The sequence below is a fragment of the Corapipo altera genome, unplaced genomic scaffold (genome assembly GCF_003945725.1).
Source record: "Corapipo altera isolate COAL_440 unplaced genomic scaffold, ASM394572v1 74, whole genome shotgun sequence".
In the NCBI taxonomy this organism is placed as follows: domain Eukaryota; kingdom Metazoa; phylum Chordata; class Aves; order Passeriformes; family Pipridae; genus Corapipo; species Corapipo altera.
In genome coordinates, this window is record NW_020884934.1 from 869025 (window position 1) to 895140 (window position 26116).

Sequence of the window (26116 nt, forward strand, 5' to 3'; positions counted from 1 at the left end):
ACTCCCAGTCTGATGCTTGGAACAGACACATTCAAGAGGTGGGAATTTTTGTGCGTTATTTTAAATACAGTTTGTTTAGTTTAAACATTTGGACTTTAAAAATGTTCTCCATTACCCATATAATAAGTATCCTGTTTCAAGAATTATGTAGCCTGCCTAATTTCATTTAAATTTTTAAAGTGCACTCGAGAGATGTTCATATTTTGTTTTGTCCACTTTCCCTGATTAGTCCCCAAGCAAAGTCTTACCACATTGCACTCATTAAAAGTTTACTGAAACACAGAACCTTGACTCATTTTTAAATTAGCTTAGAGAAAACATACCAGAAAAGTGATTACCAAAATGCAGATTAGAAACAGTCTATCAAGTTCCATCCAAAAAATACAGGGGTTTTGTCATAACACAACATATTAACTAAACATTGACTCAAAGAAAGGCTTATTATCATACTGCAAAGGCTTGGGCAAATTGTTTGGGCGACATACTCAGTTCACCCAGCTGGAAAGAAAACCCTTGTGGTGATCACAAGGACAGAAACAGTGAATATATTTTAACTACTTTGAAGCCAAGCATATCACATTTGCCAGTGTTACCAGGTTTTGAATTCTTCCCAGCTTTGATTTTATGCCCTTATTTGAGTAGCTCATGATTCTGACCTGGTTATGATGGTCCCACCCCTCCCAGACACCTTTCTTCCTGCATTGCTGATGTTAATGACAGGTACCTGCTCGTGTATTATTTTTACTCTTGGTTATTAAGAAAGCAGATATAAACAAGCTCAATGATCTATTTACATTTCTGACATTGTCCCAGACATGCTTCTACTGGAGTCATAGTTAACTTTATCCTTTAAAACCTCCATGGGCTGATAGAACCAGGATATTTTTTTCCAAGAATACCATAAAACAGACTAATGAGTAGCACTAAACAAACTCTAACAGTTCCTCCTCACATCATGTTTAGTGGGATTTGTTTGTTTCAGCCAGTTAAAGGGCCTTGAGGGATCCTTATAGAGCTCGTTTCACCTAATTTATACTTTGACCTCTGTCCTGTATGCTCAATATAATTCAGCCCTCTCAAACACTACACCATGCATGAAAAAGTATTGCCATTTTGGTCATGATCACAAGCTTATTAGCCTGTCCCCTTCTTCTATCTGTCAGCAGGAGCCCAGAGCAGTCTCCCTTCCTATGTGAGAACCTGGAATATCTACTGGAAAAGACAAGTCAGGGACTACAAATAAAAGGAACCATATGGCAGAAAGGTTTAGCCACAGGAAGGGTATAAACGCTGGAAGTGGGACAGAAAGAGCCCATATATGAACCCACACCTATAACTGTCATGTAATTTTAAGCTGCTATTTCGACCCGTATCACCCCCTACAAAACACAGTGACAGAAACCAGGAGATACATCTATGACTCTTACCTGGTAACAGATTAAGACAGCATTAGAACTCTGGACTAATATCCTCTGCTCCTTGAATAAAATAATCTGTTATTTCTAGAAGACAAAAGAAACTCTCCCTTGTAATACAGAATAAGTGTGCATGAAAGTGAGAGGATTTTTTTAGTGCATAATACACAAATATTTCTGTAAAATGTGCTGCAGTAAAAAGAGTCAAACAGTTATACTTTTCTTAATACAAACAGACACAGGAGTCCAGACAACAAATTATCATTTTAAATTCATAAGGGAATAGCTGTTTAAGATGTTTTTAATATACCTATGTTTTATTTATTAGAAGAGGAAAAGCTTTAATACTTCACTTTATGTAAAAAATAACATGCCTTGGAAGTTCCGTGAAGTTTAGGGGTTTTTGTGGAGTTTTTTGTTTGCTTGTGTTTTTTTAAAATCAAGCACACATGTTGTAAGATAACCATATAGTATAGCAGTGTGCTTTCTTTTGTAGTATCTTATAAAATTATAAAAATGTGATAAGACCAGTACACTTTTTTAATAACTCACACACAAAAGTTTTAGAGCAATGGGATTTGGATAATCATTTGGGTTTTTTTTTACTTTCAAAAAATATGAGTTACCCTTTCTTCCTTAGAAAGATGAGGAATCTTCTGTGCTGCCCCAACAGTAGATCTCATCACATTGACCTGTCTCATATTCAATTATTTTAGGTTTTGCTACACCTGACCTAATGAAAGTACAATCAGTTCAACCAAAATTCTCACTACATGGATATTAAGTTGTTAAAGAAAAGTAAGCCTTCTGCTGGTTATTTTGTTTTAACGTGGTAGCACTCCCAAATAGTGGTATTTATCCTAAGGTGCACACAGAGAAGTTATATTTGACAATAATACGGAGGACTAGTATTTGCTATACAATTTCTTTAAAGCTAATGAGTCAAAATATAAACAATTGCTTGTCTTTACTAACCATAATATTGCATTTATGATTATACAAGAACACCATGTGGTTATAGTGGCCTTTATTTCTCAGTTTTGTTTCATGCAGTCTAAGTTTACATCACTGTTTTCATGGAAAACATGTTTTTTTCTAAGTTTATATGCTGTTTTCATGGAAACAACATAGATAACCAGAATCAAGATAAATTGTTGAGAACTTAGTACTTCTGCATACTTGGCAACTTTGATGACACATACAAGTGCCAAACCAACTATCATTTTGGATGCATACACCTTACAAACACTCTCAAACTCTCTACCTAATCCCTCTTACATTTATTTTTATTCCTTATTTTTTTCCAAGCAGACAGGAGTAAAAGATGGAGTTACTGACTGATGATGGAAACTAAAATGAGACCCAAAATTTCTGCTGATTTGAAAAGGGGGTAAATATTAAATCTCATGTAGTCCAAGTGACAACAACTCCTATTCTGAAGTGTGGGAACATACCATCCCTACAGTCTATCCCTTTTCCTTACAACAAGGATCCTCACTCCTCTTTTGATTTTCCTTTAAACTAAAAGGAATAAATGGAGTAAGATGAAAAAGAGACCAATGTTTTCATAGTTCTGTTCCATTCTTCTCCTCTCAGGGTTCCCTGATACAACTCAAATGAAATAAGATTGTTTAACTTAAGTTTGCCCTCATTTGTAAAACTCTTTCAGCTGTTACATAAGTACCAATGACTGACTGAGATCTCACAGCCCTGAACAAAGCCCTGCAGTCAGGTTGGAGATGTACATATGCAGTTCTAACTTTACATACCACAACAGGTCCATATCTGACAGAAACAATCATGATTCTGCTAATTTAAAGGGAGCCCTGAATGCTGTCACCATCCCAAACAGCTAAAAAGTCTTTAAAGGGATCAGATAAAAGAGACTTAAAATGTCTATGGCAGTAATAAGTGAAAATTAGCTACTTGCCTGCTTTATAAGAAAAGCAGGTGAATACATATACAAGCAGGTATAAATTTAACTTGGCCTACTTTCCTCCCAACCCTCAAAGAAAACTCATTCAGCCAGAGACATCATCAGTTACATCCGAATTTTGCCTCTTTTGAAAACAATTTTATTTCGTAAAAGAAATCCAAGACAATAGAAAAGCTGAAGAGCCTGAAAAACTTAGATTACAAAGGTCATACACAAACTATACAGAAAGCTTTTCATACCAGATCATTGGTATAGTGGTTTACATATCACAGGACAATCATTCTGTGTATAGGTACTGCAGTGATGGAGAGCCTACAAAGTCAAGGTAGCTTTTAAACCGAATTAAATAATGTTTCCTTAAGAAGGGTCAGAGAGATTAAACTGAGACAACCATGATAAGAGTTGGGATTATTATGATGTTTCAGTAGCAATTAAAAGAACAGTGAGCAAGAACAAAAGCCCTAAGGCTTCTAATAGGACACAGCTGATCTACTGGTGAGTGAGGTACATTTGGGTTGTCTGAGTTGTCTCTAGGACTGTAGAATAAACCACAAAAATACACAACATAGAACTCCTGTGTTTCTTTTCTTTGACTTTAACTTATCAAAATTGGGAATTTTATAAAAAAAAAAAAAAATCCTGTGGGGATTTCCTATAGCAAAGCTAAAGAATGCATACTAGGTTTTATTAACATGTCATGTAATACCCCTTTTTCTACAAGCCTGGGATCAGAAGTCCTGTCTGAACTAATACACACAGCACTCTTTCAAACCCCACCATACAGGGATATAATTTTAAAACAGATGTTATATGTTTATAGACTGTCAACAGCTACAATACACAAGAAAACTGACAAGCTGAAATTCTTTGGTGGGTTGTTGAGGATTGCAGTTAAGCACTGCCTTTTCTTAACCACTTCATTTTTACCATATCAATACTCTTTTAAATCTAATCCGTGGGGAATTTACATGGTTGAACAAGCATTGATTCAAAACCCCAGTATCTGGTGTTAAACACAACACTAAAGACATTTTTCTTTTGCGGCAACAGCAAAAGACAGCTTGGACAAGCTCTGGGGGAAGAAGGGGAATCCCATACCAAAATAAATCGGCATATTCCCTATTTTATTAGTCAGTGTTCCATATGGTCACATACACTTAAAGGTTTCCTTGCTTAAGAAATGATATAAACCTTCCCATTCTAATTTTATTGAAACTTGAACTCCATTTTAACATGAAAGCAAAGAAAGAAAAAAAAAAATACCCACAACATATTTTTCAGTAAGAGTCCTATTTAGGTACAACACCAAGGCATTCTGTGTTTTCTGTGGCCCACATAACACTGTCATATGACCAGTATCATTGCTTGGCACTCCAGTAAATAAAGGACTTTTGTTGTATTTAAAAATGAGTCCTTTTTAATAATTTTATTTAATACACTTCATAGGAAAAAACCATATCACTTACTTAAACACAGTAATTTTTTTAGAGTAGTTTTATATAATAATAGAACTCTTTGAAAAAATCATCATGACTTGAGTAGCTCTTTCTTATAATTTATGTAGGTTTTCACTAATTGACAGAATGAGGAATTGGTAATTAATTTTTTAAAGATTGAACAGGGACTGAAGAAAACTTAATGAAATAATTTAGAACTCATCATGGTAAAGCTGTACCTCTCAACTAGGAAGCAGAAATAATGTACATGATTCCAAGGAGTTGCCTGAGGGGATGAGTTTTATTAGCAATTGTTTGTTCCACTACCAGGTGGCCACATTCCTGGCTTTGTTTAAAACCCTTAAAGTTCCTGCTGATTTAAAAGGCAGGAAATAAAATATAGACTGGACCCAGGTAGCATCGATGAAGGGCATATTCAGTGATACTAGAGGCCAATTTAATGGAGTCCAAGAACGTCCTGAGTGGACACGTGCAACACAAATGGCACCACCATAGGAACACGAAGACAGCAGCTGTCTGCTGTAGAGACAAATTATTTGCATTGCACAAATTTGGCTGGGTTGCAATTCCTCAGTTAGCCTGAGTGGAGGAGAAAAAGAAATAATTCTAACTAGCATTTCATCTTTGCCACCCTCTTTTTTCTCTCGAGCTTCACAACTTTTAAGTTTTGTCCTCGCTTCCAAGCTGTCAGTGATACATTATAAAATGAGTAGCTTGAAGTGTTTGGCTACCTGGGGCCGTAAACCCAGTAGGTCAGAAACACAAAACTGCTGAGGGACTTTCCGTGGCTTTTGCTGGAATTAAAACAAAACAATCAGGAGGAAAGCGTCATGAGTACAGCGGTAACTTATTAGTTCTAACACACATATCCCTGCAGATCGCTGCGACCTCAATCTGCTTAAAAAATGGCTTCCTTGGGTAGCCAATCTTTCTATTAAATAGGTTGGTCTTCCCTGGAGCCAAGATCTGCCTCCTCCTGCATGGCTTATTATAACAGCACAGGCAGTATTTTGTGCTCTGACAATTTTCAAATAAAAATCAGTCCTATAAAGGCTGAGATTGTTTATTTTTCCTTAGGGCATTCAGTTGTTCTGATTAGGGACAGAGCAGAAGAAAACTTGGATATTAAAACAGCAAAGCTGTTGTGAACCTGAGGTGTAGGTTTTAGTTTAATTAACAACAGAGGAAGAAACATAAATCAAATTAAATCATACAGCACTTAAGATACGCAGACAAGGATATACTGTGCGACCTGCCAGGAAAGATCACCGTGCTAAAGGCAAAGGTAGTAAGAAAAAGATCCTGCACAACTCCAGAGCAAAATGGGGGGAAAAGTAGCCCATTTTAACTTATGACACTGCTATCTAACTTAGCCACTGTGTAGCTTTATTCCGAAGACATATTTTAACATATTTAAAGCTTCCAAGTTACCAGCAAACCCAAAGACACACCGTTCACATCCCATAAAATCCCACATCCTCCATAATCACAGAAACACCAAAATGAGCGAATGCATCAAACAAAACGAATGCACACTCACTCCATTTCACACTTACATTTTTCCTTGGAGCTTCTGAACCATAGAAGAAAGGCCTTGAACTACTCACATACTGCAAATTGCTGGGAAGCAACAGGAAGAAAAGGTTTCTTCCCAGACCATCATGGATACAAGCAATCACATTTACACCGCATCACCTGAAGATCACAGTTAAAACTTTAGGCAGCCTTTGCAACCACTAAATGGAAACCCTAATCCTCTTTCCCAAACTTGGGATCACATCATAGCTGTGCGTACAGCATCTTTACTTCAGAAACCGTCTTTCAGGGAACATCCAGTTCCTTTTTATAACCTCAGCGGGGTCTACAACAGCACCTTGTTCTGTGGCTCAGTGATAATGACCTTGCATCTGCGTGCAGAGTTAAAGCACCTGCTGGCAGAAGGACTGGAGAGGAGCTCTGTGTCCCTGGGAAGGGTCTTCAGTTTTGTCCTATTACAAACAGCTGATGCATATTATCAGGTTTCCTATTAGATCCTAATCTTTTAAGATAGATTAGGTAAATGTCAGAATGTCATTCTCCTGCTCATGAATTATTCAGAATAATTTACAGTAAAAGTATTATTGGCACCACTACGACCTGAAAATATTTTAATTTTTGAAAGACTGTAAGTGAATTTACCTCTACCTAAATGAATGTTTCTGTGATTTTCATAAATATCACCATTCACATTTCATGTAAATATTATATATTAAAGCCAGCAAACAAACCTGTTTTGTACTGGGGGTGTACACGAAACTGTACATGAATTACTAAACATGCTGATTTTTAGAACTGCATAACTGAAGCTCATCCAAAAAGACATAAAAAAACAGAAGGGCTTTTTTTTATCATTATTTTTTTTGTGATCTTTTTGTTGCTTTCTGTGAAATTCCAAACACACAGTTCTCCATATTATAGATAAGTTTGTGTTTAAGAATAATTTTATGCAAGGCATCAATATGTATACATGAGCTGACTGAATGCTTTAAAATGCTTCACCTTTGCTAATCCCCAGTACTGTTTGTAATTACCGTGACTAATCCCAGCTAGTCACTTGGGATGATTTCTGCTTCCTGACAGAGTGAATCCTGAGCATTTAAAGAATATTCTCAGCTCACTGGATATTAAAATGAGCAAAATTATTTAGCTCCATAATGGACTCAGGCTCACAAACTCAGGGAAACTTTTTGTTATTTGACTTCAGAAGCCACGGTTTGGATCATAGTAACTGCTGTTCTTAAAAGCATTTATTTGGGGTGGGAGCAGGGAAGGGGCAGAAGAGAAAACAACACAGAAAGAGCAGTGGATGCATCTTTTATGAATCTGCTCCACAGGACCCCAAGACAATCCAAAATAACAGAAACTAAAGACTTTTTCCATTCTATTACAGAAAAATTCAGGTACAGAAGAACGAGGAGGGGTGAGGAAGTTTTAAATGTACAAAAATAGACCCTTAGGACATAGTTAAAGTAGATTCTTTTCCTAGTAGAAAACTCAGCAACAAACCAATTAAGACCAACTTTAAATTACATATTAGCAAAGGAAAAGTATCTAGAACATTTCCAGCCAGATTTATGTAATAGTAACACAAAATAAACTGGCAGCTGTCACCTTACCTGTTACCAAGTACTAGCTGATAGTCCACAACAAAACAAAGCACTGTAGTTTTTTTCTTGTTTTAATAGACTTTCTTTTCCATGATTAGTTGCAATTAGCAGACTGAAACACTAAAACAATATACCAGGCTAAGTAACAAAATAAAGATTAATGGACCAACCTGTCCTTCTTTTTTTTGTCTTAGCCATTTCTCCTAGCATTTCAGAAATATATGTTTCTGGACTGTTAAATCAATTCCAGTTATTCCTAGAAATAAAGCAATTCTCATCCAATTTCTCATACTGCTTTCACATTCCTTAAAAAAAAAAAAAAAAAGAAAACTTAAACAAGTTAACTAGTAAATCAAACCCCTGAAAACCACCAGCAGCCCTACACATATAGTTTAAAACCATTGCTATAACAGCAAAAATCACCACAGATGCTGTATATTCACATTCAGTTTGCATCTGTAATTCCAGATACACGACTGTTGCTGCTGCTGCTGGAACTCTTTCTGGATCAAGAAAACAGTTTTATGTCAAACTCAGCTATTTCAAGTAGAAGCATGAAAGAGTTTCAAGCAGAAGCCCTTTCAGTTAAGGAAGGTTATGAAATGCTGATTCCAGTAATAAGACTTTTTATGTATTTATGTGAACTTTTGCAGATTTAATGATGTTGAGAAAAAATAGTTTCACAATTAAAAAAAGCCCCAAACCACAAATGAAGGAACTTCACTAATAGTAAATAGAGAACAGTATCTTGAGAAATTTGAAGAGAAAACCTGAAAGCTTCAATTTGGTCTGAAGCACTTGCTGTTATTTGGGCAGGAAACAAGGGGAGAGAAATGCAGAGTGACTGCAGTGAGTCATCTTTTCTGTGGTTTAGAGACTATGCCACGCATCTGGCAAGCAAGGAAGAAAGGAGTTTTAGGAGGGTGGCAGAAAAATACGAAGCAATAGACAGAAACCATTGAATAAAGTCCTGTTGTTAAATAATTTAAATCCACTTGGTACCTGAGAGTCTCTTTCAATTTACTGCAAATATGCCCCAGTTTCACTGCAGAGGAGGAGCTGAGGGACAGCTGCAAACACTACAGTAATGCCTTCATTCTTGTTGTGTTACCTCAGCACTTGTATCTTCAATACAGATGGTGACAGATTGGTGTGGATAGACCCACATCCCTTCCTGAACTGTACTACATAAAAGAACCCCTCTCAACCTCCACAGTAGCAAAGCAAGGAAGCAAGGATAGTGGGAGAAGGAGCTGTCATCCTCATGCAGATCTTCAGCAGAAAATTAGGGTGGTGGAAAAGAGACAAAAATCAGGCAGGGTGATAACCTGACTCCATCATTAGATGCTGCCTGATGCTTTGGAGGAAGGAAAACATAATTCTTAAAGAAATAAGTGTATTCAGAACAACCTGTACAAATGTGAAGGTCCAAAGGATTGTTCCACGTCCTCGGTGCTGTAAAACTCTGGAGTTCAGTTCTTTGTCCGTAGGTGGGAACAAAAAGTACCCAGTAATTTTTTCAATACACAGTCATGAATCTGAAAGGGGATAAGACTGAGCTACCAGAACTTCTTTTCTATGAGAAATGAAACAGGAAGATATTAGTACATTTCTTTAAGGGGTCTGATTGATTTTACCCCTGTTAATCCCAAATTTAACATTGGTAGGCTTAGTTATTGCAGTGACAGTGAATAGAACTTACTCAGAGTAGCTCTATATGTGTGGCAGGAAATGTATACAATGAATCAAGCACTCCAGCTTGATAAAAGAACAAAAGAACACTTGGGCATCTATGGTGTTTTTTATACAAATGGACAAGAAAAAGAAATTAATGAACAGAAGAGAAATATTTAGCTTTGGAAGACAGTAATTGAAAAACCAACTCAGTATGAACCTGTTGAAAATTCTGTATTTAGAGTCAGCCTAAATATACAAAAAGCTTAGATGAGTTTTGATAAGTGAAGATTATTCTCCTAATACTTAGTTGTAGATATCTACCTGAGCCATGCTAAACCCTATTTCTCCTAGGACACATCTCATGGTAAAATCTACTTCACTACAAGAGGAACCAATATCTATCTCTATCTCTCTCAGTCTGGGAAGCTTTTCAGTGTTGCTGATGCCTAAAATCTTTAGGCATCATTACAAACTATAGAAGGCACCTATATTTGCTTCAGAGTTTCACAGTGTTCGGTTTTGCCTGGGCCTGGAAAAATGCTCCTGTGAACTGTTGCATCAAAATATCTCAACTTTGAGTGCTGAAAAGTTAATCACCTGGCTAAGTACTTCACTAGGTTCAAGTTTTGTGTTTAATGTAAGTACTTGAAGTCATTAAAATACACAGCATGAATGAAAAACAAATATATATGATGTTCTGTAGAGAGTTCATTTTCATGAAAATATAAATGTTCAATGCACCGGTGAGATGATTAAAAATGGAAAAGACAAATTGAGCATAAATATATATGGTAACTACACAGCAGTAACTGACAATAGTGCATCTATTTCGCAGAACATTTAAATCAGCAAAAAGCCAAGATACAATATTTAAATCAGTCTTTATCAGAAAACCTATCTTGAAAGTTCCGTGGAAGAGTAATATCAGCTAGGGTATACTTTAAAGATTGTAATTGGACTTTATCCCAGAAAAGGCTAAATAAATTGAAATATGTTTTATATCATTATGCATATTCTTTTGTGATAAAAATGGTTTTATATTTCGTAGCAGTTCAAAAAACTGCGCAACAAGGGAATAATAATAAAGGAAAAGAAGCAATCAAAATGAAAAGGGGGAGATTTCTTGTATCCCTCTGCAAAAGAAATAACAAATTACTTCTGTGAATAATTTCAAAGACTTGAATAAACTGCATGCATCTCCCAGATGGCTCTTGGAAAAAAAATTAAAGAATTGTCTGAAACACTTGTAGAAAGCATATAAGACTTCTTTTTGTAATCTCGAACATAAAAATGTGTGAACTACAGTTTTATCAGATAGCCCTCTAAAAGAATCCTACAATAACATAATATCAGAAGTCTATAGTCCATGAAATTTCTTCAGTAAACTGAAGATCCTTCCCACCAGGTGTATTCCTTCACGGAGTGCTCAAGAAGAAAAAATTCTCAACAGGCTTTTAAGGATTTTGAACAGGGAATGATTCAATACCTGTAAAACAGATGTAATCTACCTTCGCTCATTTCAAAATCACTTACACAAAGGGCCAATTTCACTGCTGTGTGACAGCAGTACTCTGTTTTGCAAGCGAGCACAAATTTTTTTTCATATATTGAACATACACGAGCAAATGAAGAACTTAATCTGACAGCTGTTTAAAATCATGTTAGCTATGAGTTCCTTAAAATTCAGCATTTATAACTCAAAACAAAGATAAAATAGATATATGCTATTTTACAGACATATATTTAGATTGTTTATTTATAAACATTTAGAAGTGCTCTATAAAGCACTTGGAAGTATGTTTTATATGCAAACTCACAGACATACACTCTGTATCTTCCATATATTCTTTGCATGTTTTCTTTGGTGGAGAGAGGTAAAAGCTTTTTAATTTTGCTATATTATTTTGCAGTAAAAAGTTATTTCATTGCAGAAAACAGTCTTCTCAAAGGCCACTGGAGCAGGATTTCCATCTTCAATCTGGACTAGAAGTCACTTTTAAAACTGTTTCAGAGCAGATGATCAGTTCAAGCAGAAGGCAGGCTGCTATAAATTGTACTAGAATGAGACCAAAGCTGACATTTAAGGACTTGAAATGTTTATTAGGAATGGAAGTGGATTTTTTTTTTTTTTTTTAATGTGGTTCAAAGTATCTCGGTCACCTGCAGGCAGAAGAGGGTAGGAAGACACAGGTGTCTGTGCAATAGTCATGGGGAAAAGAATGTAGAGCAGTACCAGGGAGGGTGGCAGAACTACCAGTTATTGAGTTGTGGTAGATTTGGGTTCTGGCACTTCTTCTCTTCCTGTTATACTAGCAGGCTACAAAAGAGGCTTTTTGTCTTTGCTCATATATGGTCTTAAGAATGTCAAGTCAAGTATCTGCACCACAAAAATTATTTTTTTCTAAAACTACTGGTATAGATGCATAAATTTACTCTTCCCTGTGCCTTCCCTTCTTTTCTCCCCTTTCCTTTCTTCCTTTTCCTCAAAACATAAACACAGCAAAACAAAACATTCACATAAATAGCACACACAAATGCACTTGGGTACTCATTCCTTACTCATACTGCTTCTTATTTTCTCACCTCAATAGGTGATGTGATGGTTACTTAGGTAGCAGCCTGTGCTACCTACTCTTTTTGAGCCCCTCTGATGTGTGTGCACCCACACACAAAGCAGTGGCATAGCTGCTGGGTACTTGCTTTTCCATTGTGCATCCCTCTAAATCAAAAGCTGTGCTAAATAAATTGCTGAGTGCTATCCCCATGAGGATGCATTTTTTACAGTTTTCATGATCTTGAACCTTTCCATGCCAGCATGGCAGTGAAACAGAGTGTTTCTCATGGGGAAGCCAACACTTTTTCTTTTTCAAAATGTCCATTTTTACGGGACATACAATATACCATTAAGTTACTCAAGGGGTTAATAAGCCTCAGAATCACTTGCCTTGTCTACAGTGAAGTGGAATAATGACATTTCTGCTGAATTTTTTTCCTGTAAAGGGGGACAGAAAACTCACTGGAGAGAAATGAATAGATGCCCTAAGCCCCTAACCAGCACTTCCAATGCCTTTATAGGGTACCTGAGAGCATATTAGGAAAATAAAGAGAAATCTTCAACTTACTGACTTAAAACGATTCTTTTCCCCCCTATTCTCTATTGACTTCAAAACTGAATCCCGAGGACTTTAAATTATATTTTATATGCAAAGCTTAAAACCTAATTTACCATATTGCTATCAGCCAACAGATAAAGTCTATAGCACTGTGGTAGATAAGAGTTTCCAAGGGCAATACCCATGCCCAAAGCTTTCTAAAGCTATAACATGGAGGATACAATAGAGAAGGTGATACACATCAGGCTACTTGTCCCTGGACCCTTCCCTTTCAGCTTCAGGCCAGCTATGTATCTGACTCATCTGAAATCCTCTCATCCCCTGGAGAGTGTCACAGGCACTAACATATATGGATTGCTGCAACCTCGTTTCTGTGCCAGTGCCACAGTTATCTCAGTTCAGGGACTCTGAAAGAATCACAGAGGAAAGAGATAACTATATTTAAGCCTTAAGAATTGCCATCTTTGTGAGGGGTAGCCTCACTCTCTCATAAGAGATAAAAGGGACACGGCAACCTGTTCTGAGACAGGCAAAATTGTAAAGACTATAAGGTAAAAGCTGGAATACCACAAAAAAATGTACAGAAATGTCTTATAAAAGCACAAAAGTATTGAGAGCATCGATAATTTCCTGAAGCTGGCAACTCTAGTTCAATGGACCCATGCCGACCTACTCCAGCTGAGCACCAGGCCTGCACTCTTGGAAAACAAAAATAAACATTTTATGAAATCAAACCTTCTCCTTGATGTGCTTTTACATGAAAGAACTTTTCTCAGCAGGCAACACTCTGCTATTGCTGAATATAGCATTTTAGAGGCACACTTCCTAGGTGCTTTTTGCCTGAGAGAGGAATTTTTCCTTCCCAGTCTCCCATCACTGTAGGCAGCTGGTGCCACTGCCACAAGCACCTCAGCCTTTGTATTTCTGTATTTCTTGGTGTATTATTTTTGTTACCTCCACCACTTGTATACCTTAACCTTCTTCCAAACAGTAAACAATCAAAGGGCTTGGACTTTTACAGCAGCATTAAAATTAATGCCATGAATATAAATTAATTCCCATTTCCACCTTTTGAGTAGCAACGTGTCAACAAATGACCGAGCTCATGTGTTTCAGCTTTCAGGGTGGTCAACCTCTATCTGAAGTTTAGTTTCTAGCCTATAAAGAATCTGTCAGACTTTGATCCATCACAAAAAATATGACAGCACTGCGAGGTGTCCCTCTACATCTCAGCTGTAATTGCTCAGAATTTTGCTTAATCAGGAAATCCTCAGTACCTGTCAGGCCAAAGGCAGGGCAGGATGCTGTGACAAGGGTCATCTATTTCTCTCTGCCTGCTTGATATTAACACAGTAGACAGTCTCATATTACTAGATGTGCTGCATTGGCAGAGAGATAATAAAGCTTGCTATAGACTCCAGAATTCCCTTTGGGTTTCAAGTAACAGGTTTGCCAGAAGTGGTTCACCTTATTTTTTAAATATTTTATAGCTGCATAAAAAGTGCCAGATGCTGTTTAGAAACTGGACTTCGAGGTAACCACTCAATCAGCAGGAAAAGGAAACTGAAACAACTTTTATTTAGCAGCTGCCAATGTAAAGGAAAAACCCTAAACGAAACATCTATGCCCATGATACAATTTGGGTATGGAGCCACTGTTAAAATGACATACTCAGAACATTTTCCATTCAATTTGAGATGGCAGGTATTGTATTTTACACACAACAGACTTATTTTGTAGTCAAGATAGCTTTTTCCTTGTGTCAGTGGAATAGACGCTTGACCACCTGTTCTCAAAATTGGAATGTTTCATTAAAGAAACGTGCTCATTATCTGTCATGCAGAAGACACGCTGTATTAATGCAAACTTAGAAGAAAAATATAATGCAAAGACAGAGAGAGTAAAATAATTAGTGACAAAGTGAAGACAGGAAATGTAGTATTTCTAGATTTTTCTAAACATTTGATATGGTTCCCCACAAAAATTTCTTTGAAGGAAATTAATTCAACATTAGCTCAGAAAAAAAGCATTACCACATTAATGAAAATCTGACTTTGTTGTCCTAAAATGTGTAATGATAAATGACTATCTATTGATTGAGGTGGAGGACAGATGTTTTTGGGGTACTACAGGCTGTGGTGGTTGCTTTCCTGTATTGTCAGATATTAGATAAAGGAAATAATTTAGTCTTCAGTTCTGAAAGATATTATATTGCAACAACAATATTATTAGGAAGCAGGTGGGTGACTCTAAACACGTGGTTGAAAGAAAACTTTAATTTCAAAGACATGCATGAGATGATTACATGAATGATGGTATTAAATGCAGGGGTTTTTAGGTAATAGCATGAGAGAATAATTTCACCTAAACTAGACCTGGTAGAATAGGTATGGTATAGAATAAGCATACTGGTAGATGTTAGATGTTAGATATGAGACTTTTAAGTTAGATGTTGAAGTGTTTCAAAACAAAACAAAATAAAATAATAAAAAATTATTCACTAATCTCTGAACAAGGTTTAAGGTACCAAAGCCCAGTGGGAATGGGGAGAGTTGAGTTCTGGGCAGCCATTTGCAGGAGGTTAGACAACATAAAGCTCATAAAAAAAGGATTATTAAGACCAGATAAAATGATTCAAAAAATTATAGCCAGGCACATATATAAGGAAAAAGCAGAAATTACATCATTTGTGATGAGATATGCTCCCTTGTCAAAAAAAAAGCAATAAAATCTTTTCACTAAGAAATTCCTTTTCAGGGTGAACAGATTTGTACAGTGAAAGCACAGAAGCCAGTGGAGTTATTATAGTTATGCTGGGACTCAATCCAACAGGTAAGGAATATTGCAATATTGTTTTGGTAGCTACAGTTCAACTAGGGAGAGTTGGGAAGCAACTCAGAGCATTTAAGAATCCACAGGAAATATAAAGAACAAACTGCAATAAGTTCTGTAGTTTATTTCAAACTCCCAAAGAGCATATAACTGTTGAATAACAATCAAAAGTATTTCCACAATACCAGTTATCTGAAATGGAGAAATCTCTTCAAAAAAAACAAAGACTTTCTAGATGAAAGGAAATTTTCTCTTATTGAGTCATAAAGTCTGGATGAAGCAGTGATGTACTCCCCCATATGCTGAAGATATGTTCTCAGTTCCACTGACTGTGTTTCTGTGAGGCAAACAGAGTCTGAAATATGAAAAATACAGTCATAACCTTAATTACACCTAGTTAAAGATGCAACAATCACTGACTGGCAGAGTGGCCCAACTCTAAGGATGATATATACTACAACATATCCTGTGGCAAGGTCAGGATAGAAATACTGAGCCTCTGTTTAAAACAATCACAAGCACATATGGTTTCTTATAGCAAGAAGGTATATTTTAGGTCATAATCACTGACTAAAAGTCAACACAACCAAAGAACATACCAACTGAAATGCCAGAGTGCAGCAGGAATCAAGGCTATCTTCCTTGAGTGTCCAGCTGTAAAGCTATTTGCCAGTTTTTTAACATTGACAAAAATGGCTAGAAATTATTCCCGCTTTCTAATTGTTACCCTCAGCTAGGGAGAATGGGCTTGTTTCATTCAAAGCCTAGGATGATCCACCTTCCAAAAAAAAGATTCCTAAAGTTGACATCTGCCTGCAGATAAAGGATATATATGCAACTACAGACAAGAGCTCATTCCTTAGCCTTGGGAGGTATTACCTAGTGTAATGAACAGGTATCATCCTACAAAGTTCATTGACCCTACAAGTTCACAAGGATAGCTGAAGGCTGTAGGGCAGCCCACAGAAACTATACCTTGAGAGTGGGCATGAGTGAGCCATAAAAGTATTTAGAAAAAATTACCTTAAAAAAAATAAATAATTATTTTCATTAAATTCCCATCTTTTATCATTGTTTGGATGACTGCCTTGGAACATTAGGAGCCTAAATGGGAGCTAAGCCACTCCATCTTCTTTGAATATCTTATTGCACTGCCAGACATGCCACTGACAGCACAAATGCAAAGGTAAAATGCAAGTCTCAAAAATTTTTTAAAAATTACTGATGGAGAGAAACTGCATTTATTTGTTGGGGTATTTTGTTTGTTTTGGTTTGTTTTTTTTCTGTTTCCTCCTTTCCTGTTCATTCCCAGTTGGCAGCTCAACCCATTTGTTACTTCACTTGTACACACACCTCCTTTACTACCTGCAGTGAGAGGTTCACATGAATATCTGAGGCCTTAATTTTGAAGAAATTTTATTTATTTTATTTTGGTAAATGAACAAAGGAGCTTTTGGTGGTCTTTCCTCTCAGGAAGAAAACCCAGTAGAGATCTAATGCCAGTACACCAGAGCAACTTTGCAGTGATATTATTTAAGAAAAGAGATCAAAAGCTAATAACCTCTCCAGCTTGGCAAGAGCTTCCAAATGATTGCCTTCTAGACAATTTATCCAGAGAACTGCTGGTACATTGTCCTGGTAGAGAAGAAACCAGCAGTTGGTCTTTGCAGCAAAGAAAGCCTTTTAAGCTCCTACTAGCAATCTTGTACAGAAGAAATGATTAAGGAAAAGTCACCTCCAGGCACGAAAAAAATTCCTAACAATAAACCAGATGGGATAAAATTAGAATCTGCTATCAAGCCTGAAAAGCTCAATGCTAATGCTGTAATTGCAGTCCTGAGGACTGCTGCAGAAGGAATTAATACAGCTGCTTGGAATTAAAAATGGTCAAGGAGTATACCATTTGGAAATGAAAGGGTTTAAGAAAATTAGTTCCTCCATAAGAGGAAACAAACTGTAGCAATTCACCTGATGAAATAAACAACTCATCTAAGATATATCCTTATTAAACTAACAAAATGAAACGAGAAGAGAAGATTGAAACAGTGACTTCTGTCTCTGCTTTAACTTCTGCCTTGCAGCAGTTTCAGGACTGGATCCTGCATTTCAAGCTGCACATCTCTGAAAGCAAATCCAATACCATGGCCACAATCATTGCCAGAGTTTAAAGTGTTAAATGGTGGATTACGCAGACAGAGTGGGATGCAGTAGTAAGATTTGCATGGTGTTGGTTCCCAAAATATAATATCTGCAGAGAAGGATTTGAATGGTCTCTGCAAAAAGCCCTGGGTTACCAAAGTTGGGGAAAGAACCTCAGTTTAGGAAGTAAATGAGATATCACTGGTGTGGAGTGCTCTGGCCAAGCCAGAGAATCCACACCCTGATTTCATCAAACCTGTGCAGAAGACCTATTGTGCTTTATCTCTCCCTTTGTGTTCCCTGGATCCTGTGCATTCTGTAAACCTGAACACCTTTTTCCCCCTTTAATTCCCCTAAGATAAAATGGGTTTTCCCCTATGATGTAAGTGTAAGATCCCAAGATTTGTAAACCTGGGGTTTCCCCTTTTACCTCATCTCTGTAAAGCCCCCAACTGTAATATGCAAACCCCACCATGAATATGTAGTACCCCAGACCCATAAAATACCAGTTTTTGTACGAATAAACCATTCCAGTTTCTTGCTGCCAAGCTGGGATTGTCTTAGCTTTATCAACCTCCACAGATGGACATTTGCAAAAAGGACTGTGAATGTGACTGATGGTGCCTCCTGCATGTGCCGGGACAGGCATTGCACTCCAGGCTCTCCTGACACAGAATTTGAAGGGCTGACTTTTGAATTTGCAATGCCCAGTGGTTTTGCTCTGCAGGGTTTAATGCAACCACTCCCAGGACCCAGGATTTCCATCTGCACGAAGTGAATGTGCTCTGAGCAAAAAGCAACTCGCCTGAAAAGAGAGATCTCCTCTGGATGTCTTACTAAAGACAGGCATTTTGAAATATTGCAGTGTTTCATGAGCAAATTATCTTAAATTGACCTAAAATTGTTCTGAGATCTGGTGAGCTTAAACTAACTTTCTGTGAATCTGTATCCAAGTTCAAATTGTAATGCAATCTGCAACTACAACTGTTTCCAGATAACCACATTGTATATAAGGGTTTTTTATTTTCTTTTGTTTCCCTTTTTTTTTTCCCTCCCCCCCAGGATACCTTGTATGATTTGGTGAGTTTTCTCACTGTATATTTTATTCAGGCTTGGAAATGGTAATTTGACAGCAAGATATTCTGGCTGACATTATTCCTAGTTCTACTCTGCTACCATTGATGGAATTTAACAGGGCATGACCTGGCCCTATGGTTCTAGTCCATCAAAACAGAAACTATATATGTTATTTAAAATTAAAAGGTCAGTTGTTTGATGGCAGATTTTGAGACAGAGAAAAAAATAATCTTGGAAAGATCAATATACTATGAAACATCTCTATAGAGAAAGGTATTTTTCTCTTCAACCTGATGCAAGTATAGTCATTATCCATCTGAGACTATTCCACTGAATCATATTCTACTGAGACTATTTATATTTTCATGTATCTACCTTATAAGTTACATTTTTGTTTCCAAGTTAGTAGAAGAGGTAAAATCCTGCGGCCTCAGAGACACTGCTCTGGGCTGTTGCAGATTTTAAAAAAAATAAAATAATAATAATAAAAAAAAAATCACAATGCTCCTTACAGGATGGAGGTGACCTGGGTCTCATACCTAAAGATACCTGCTTAATCTTTTGGAACATCCTGTGGAAAAGATCAATTTTCAATTGACAGGAACATTCACTGTTGCAAACCTCCCTGCTGGGATACAAAACCGAGGTCATTTATTAGAACGAATATAATGAATGGCAGGGATGATCCCTGTAGTTTTATGGATACATACCAAAAAAATCTATCTAATCAAAGACTGCAAATGAACAGTATGTTAAAATGGACTGGTTTAGTGTCTGTGGTTACTGACAAGTCACCAGATGCTCAAGATCAATAGATGTTTTGCATATTTTAATTATTCTTCTGGGTTTAGAAATTAATTACTCTTATGAACTTCAGGTAGTTTTGGCAGACACAGTTTACCTTGAAGCTGTGAGTTTTACTCGTGTTTCATTAGCTAAAATGAGGTACCAGCATGCTGATGTAGAGTCATGTTTTTATTTCCAGTTGCTCATCTGAGTGCTGGAAGATGATACACAGAGATTCCAGTGTGCCTCCCACAACACAAGATTATGTTTAATTTACTGGCAAATATGGGGAATCTGTTAAACAGAGAGCATTATTTTGTAATCTTTCATTAATTTTCAGGAACAATACTGCCAGACTTGTGGACACTGACAGGGCTCATAAAGAAAAGTTACTGAAAACATTAAATGTCAGACAGACTCAACAAGATGGGAGGAAACCAAAAACAACCTGCATCAACCACACTTGAATTTAGGGAAGGAATTAAATTGTATGAATGACAATAGAATGAAAGGAATCTGCTTTCCAGTTAAAGAAAGTGTTTAATTAATAAGTGTCGTATCAATCTGTCAAATTAAAAGCCTCTCCTTGTAAGCCACTGCCTGGAAATGAATCATTCCTCAGCCTGCTGCTGGGGAGATTGTCATCCCAGGCAATCCCTTCTCAGCTGCAGGAGCTGCCTGCTCACAAGCACAGCTCTGCAAAGCTCTGTCAGGAATTACACACCTTGCTGCAGCTTGGCATTGCTCTGCCTTCCCTGTCCTGCTTAAGAAACCCTGGTTCTACCATCTTCTGGTCTCTTCTTGGTGGTGACCAGTGACAGTACCCAGGGGAATGGCATGAAGTTGTGTCAGGGGAGGTTTAGGTTGGATATTAGGAAAAGATTCTTCACCCAGAGAGTTGTTGGGCACTGGAACAGGCTCCCCAGGGAAGTGGTTACAGCACCAAGCCTAACAGAGTTTGGGCAATACTCTAAGGCACATGGTGTGACCCTTGGGACTTGATGATCCTTGTAGGTCCCTTCCAACTCAGCATATTCTGTGATTCTGCTCTTGCTCTGGTACCAAAACCTCTAGTTTCTCCCTGCTCCAGTTCTGCCTCCTTCAAATATTTTGTTGTCAAAGGACTAAACCATTAATTACCTCAGTAATGAGTTAGAGAGACTTGTTTTGTTCCTTTTAATGTCTGATGTTGGACTAAGTCATATGGGAGCATACATGAAATACAGGTTACTAGCAGCTAACACGAAGAAGAAAATTTACTCCTTACAAAACTGTGTACACAACAGTAAATCCAAATAGAAGAGGCTGATTTGTTAAACAGCCACAACCAGTAATGCATAACATCAATCTTAAGAATTCTTTTCATAATTATATTACACTATAAATTACTGGAAATAAGGATTTAGAATTGGGAGAAAAGATGCTAGAAGAAATAAATCAGATCAAAGATGGTAAGAAAAAAAACATGCAAAAAAAGTCATAGCAACTCAGGGTTAAAACATATTTTTTATATATCTGTGTACTTTCCAATAAACACTTTAAAATGATTGATGGGGATGGACATTCTATCAACACCTAAAATACTTAAAATTCATAATAAATCAATCAATCCAGAATGTAAGTAGGACTTGGGTGACATCGGCACAGCTGGTGGGTTTTTTCCCCATTCTCCTTCATTTCTCTAGAAATTTAGTCTTATTTACACATTTTTGCATACTATGAACATTCATTTGTCATTCCATATTATTAGTTGTGCCTAATTCCTGCTGCAGTCAGCATTCTCCTTCAACTGAAACATGACATTAGGTTCTGTCTAAGTGGATTTCAGAGCTCTTTTTGTCAGAAATGTTTGCCATTAATAAATGATACAATCTTTTGCATGTCCTCTTTGTTCTAGGTAATTTTTTTAAGCATTCCCTTTATTCTAGGTATGCTGTCATCATGATGTGGATAATGAACTAAAAATCAGTCGTGCTTTATTTTTTTTTCCTGTATCCATTGCTAAAGACCCCCAATAGTTCAAATAAAAAGTTTCTGCACCCGCCCTGAGCACGGGGAAACAACACGGGAGCAGCAAAATGCAGGAAAGGAGGAGGGTTGTGATGTTTCACACACTAAGCTGGCTCAGCTCTCCAAGTTTGTGTTCAACCACAGACTGTCCTGCCAATTCCATGTGGCAAGAAAGAGCCACGTGTGCACTGCCAGGGCTTGCTTGCAGCACAGCCAACCACTCACAGCTGTGGTGCTGTGCCAGGAGCTGTATCCAGAACATCCATGAGAATCCAACCCGAGGATGAGGGTTGCCAAAGCTTCCGTCTGTACTGCCTACAACTCTGCATGGCTGAAGAAAACCCTGAGGACCCTTATTTAAGAGGCAGGACCATTCAGCTGTTGAGAAGTGGGGATGTCAGTGATCTGCTGAACGGAACACAGAGAACCTTTTTCTTCCCTCTCAGCTTTCCCCCCTACTTCTGTAACAATTTCCTCTCTTGTTAAAACAGATTATTTCAAGTTCAAAATCCATTTTAAAGATCTCTTCATTGTATTCACCTATTCAGCGGCCTTGTGACAATGAACCCCATGAGGCCAGGGACAGAGTGGGGTGAGCTCCTGAACAGCTATGGAGGACGTGCCAGTGGTCTCAAAGTCAGTGGCCTGGGATGTGTGGACCAGATTTTCAAATGCATGGAGATATCTGAATTTACAGCTTGCAGACATCTGAAGATGCAGCTAGGTATGCCACGGGATTTACACAAGTGCCTAACCAGGAACTGGGTAGCTGCCACTGTCATTAAAAATGAGTTAAATGTTTTGCCTGCTCATGTGCTTCTGTTAATCCTGCTAAGTGCTTTTCTGCCTTTTTGGGCAGTTCAATCTTTTTTTATTCTAGTCCCAGGTTATTATGTTACCAAACAGTACTTAGATATATGTCACAAACTCATTTACATTAAGTATATGGAGTTTCAGAAACCAGGGCCTTTTCTGCATTTCTTGATTTCAGTGGTGATTGCTAACTAATAGCTTTAGCATTCCTATAGCTGTGCCATCTGATGACTGCAAAAACCCCTCAAAATATTAATTAACTGAGCCACACAATGCACCTGTGAACTAGATTTTTATCATTCATTGGCAGATGGGGAAACAAAGACACAGAAAGGTTGAATGCTTTATCAAAGAGCCCAGAGGAGGCCTGTTGCAGAGCTGAAAACCAAACAATCAGAATCCAGATATACCAGCATTTGGTGCTGCACATCATTATTATTCCGTGTTACATCTCAGGTCTTCCTTTCAACCCTCAGCCCACAATCCTTCAGTAACTCAAAACTCTCCTACCTACCACCACTCCACTTCTTCCTCAAAGCCTTTGTCTTTCTGTGGACGACACCCTGCCTGTCACTCAGCCATGGATGATGCTTCTGACTACTCTAGATTCTCGTGTTCTGTTGAAGACTAGTAGATAATCCTTTACCAGTTTTCCTATCTTGCCTTCACAGATAAAGCACTTGTCTAAAGTTTCATCATATATCAATAGCTGCAACCCTTTCCTTTTGGCCTTGACAAATGTAATCTCACACAATCAATATTCCTCCAGAAAACATTGCTCAGGATATCATTTCCATAAGCCTTGTGCTTTGACTTTGTCATCTCTTCACTGGTTCCCATTCATTTTATTTTACAAACATAAGCTCCTGTCTTCATTTTTAAAGTCCCTTACAGCCTATTCCTGCATTATCTATATCACTCATTCCATATAAAAAGATTAAGTCCTACCACTGATGTCAGGATGGTAAAAAGCTTGAGAGAGAAAAGATGTGGCTGTTCCTTTAAGCATAAGACTCTTGCTTGCATGCTTGCTATCTGTCTATGTATGTAGTTGTCTACTGTGAAGGAAAAGTAACAACTAATCATCAAGGATAGAGAGAATAGAAAGAAAGAACTTCTTTTCATCTTTACAACAAATAATGAATGGATTTATGAGAAATATTTCAGCTACAAAGAAGAGATGCTTTGCTGAATCTAGAATTTTGGTACCTAACCTGATTTGAGGCTCTGGACATTCAGATTACAAGCATTGATAAATTAGAAAAGAATCATCTTATTTTGAAAACCAAGTGAGACCAGGCCAAAAATGATCATCAGAAATAAGCCAAGAAACAATATCTCCTTTCAGCTGACTGTGACACGACTGGGGCAAACAAGTCAAGACACATGCATCAAACAGTTCCTTTTAAAAATACCAAAATACAAATGTTTAGATAACTGTCATGTCTTCCAGGGATCTTTGGTAATATGTATCTATATCAAGATAGCAGAGGAAAAAAACCCACCATGACACACATGAACACAGCAGTAAGGGTTGTTCTCCACAGAATATTTAAGGTTATGAAGTAATTCTGGTAGGCTGCTATTTCAAAAAGAAAACCAGCTATAATAATTTAAAGTTTTTTTAGAAATGCCATTTATATAAACATTAAGTGAAAAGTACTAGATTTCATACTGTTCTACTGGTTGAAACAGGATAAAATACTTTGGGTTGGCACTATTCAGTTGAATTTAGATAATTTAGATAATTTAGGCTGCCTGAGAGAGCAGTTACCAGAGAATACACAGGAAGATCTTTCCAAAGTTGGACATTTTCCCCTCTGTTCTTCAAACTGCAAGATTCACCAATTTCCAGATATTGTCAGTTTAGGATGTTGTGAACCTGGTGATGGTGGGACAAAACTTGACATTTCAAATGAGTTAGGAATGGAGAATGGGTACAGTGATGAAAATGGATCTACATCGAAGATGACAACCAGTAGCAGAGACATTTTAACAGCCACGTCTTAGGTTTCAATAAATTAAAAAAAAAATTAAAAAAAAAGCAAAGAATTCTAGAAGGATTTGGTTGGTAAATAAATGAGTTAATAAGCCATAATTTTACACAAGATGAGAAGGGATATTGGGAAAAAGGTTATATTTTTTGAAGCTTAGCTTAGGAAAAGTAATAAAAAAACCCCTGCATTCAGTCAACAATTTTCAATAGATGACAACATACAGGTAAGATACTCCTTCTCACACACAAAGGGGAAGGGTATGAAAGATTTGCAATCAGTAATCAGTCCCACAATTACCCACAACAATCATCAGTATGCTCTGGTAGGCAACAGTCTGCCTGTCCTCCTAAAATGTAGTGGAGAACAGGGAGAAGATAGTGAGGAAACACTGTTGAAGGTATATGCAGCAGGTTTCCCCATAGGACAACAATCACAGGTAGTTGTCATTCTCCTTGTTACCATAATTTTGGGGTATTTTTTTATTCTTAAAGTGGTATTTACACCAGGAATTCTGACTGGATGTTAGGTATCGCTATCAGACTTAACAATGCTAGATAATGGAATGTATGTAAGGCAGTGCTCGTTTGGTTTTCATCCTGCTCTTCTTTTTTTTTTGTGAATTGTTCTTTTAAGGTGTAGTAACTCAATACCTGCATTTACATTAACTGCAAAAGTCCTCTGAACAGTCATTATAATGACAGGGAATCTCTCTTCTTTCCTTACCTCTCACCTTCACCAAGAAGGGTCAAAAAAAAATACGGATGTTAATCTGTAATCCATTTAGGAAATACATCCTACTCATTCGAGAGAATTTGGGAAGGGGAGTGAGTCTTTTTATTTTTAGCCTTTTTTAGAACAGAAGCTTTGTGGGTGTGGAAGTAGACATGGCTGGTGAAGGAAGTAAGACATTAATACTGGAGCAAGTGTGGCAGCACCATCTGTGAGGAGAAATCAGCAACAAGCAGGGAAAAGGGCCTGGGAATTACGCAGATCAGAAAAGTTTTGGATTGGAGGGTAAGGTCCAAGGCATGTGAGGTGATTAGACTAGAAGGATGGAGCATTGAATGAAGTGGGAATTGCAGGGCAAGGATATTTGAATTGATGGTTGACAGTGGAGTGGATGGGAGAGGTTGGAACAGACTGGAAAGAGGCAGCAAATGAGGGTGTAGTCACTTCTGAGGAGAAGATAACCTTAAAAATGGGAGAGCAGAGACTATGGAGTAGATTCAGAAGAACTGAGGAGCCTTGGGTGTTAGGAGTTGGTGTGAAGGAGATGCAAACTGATTCAAAGCTGAAAGAACTGGAGCATTAGGTTTGTGTTTTCCTGAGGCACTTCAAACTGATGTGGTTGGAGGAACAAAATTCTTTCAGGAATAGAGATAATGTAGTCAGTCTTGATATAAAAGGTTACACACAAATGCCAGTAAACACTTGATAATAGTGTTCAATGATTAATTGAAGAGAATGTAATACAAGGGAAGAGTGATGGACAGAGATAATCCATGGAATAATATCTTAATACCAGCATTTTGCCATCTCCTGAGACAGCAGAATCTAATTGAAGAAGTTAAATAAGAATGAGTTGCAATAATTGAAGTCCTAAAAGCATGTGACATCAGGCAGTATTAAAGATTTTAATATCCTAGCAGTATTTCTTATTTGGCAACTTAAAGGGTGAACACTATTATTAACTTTTTATCAAAAAATTAAGTCTATTA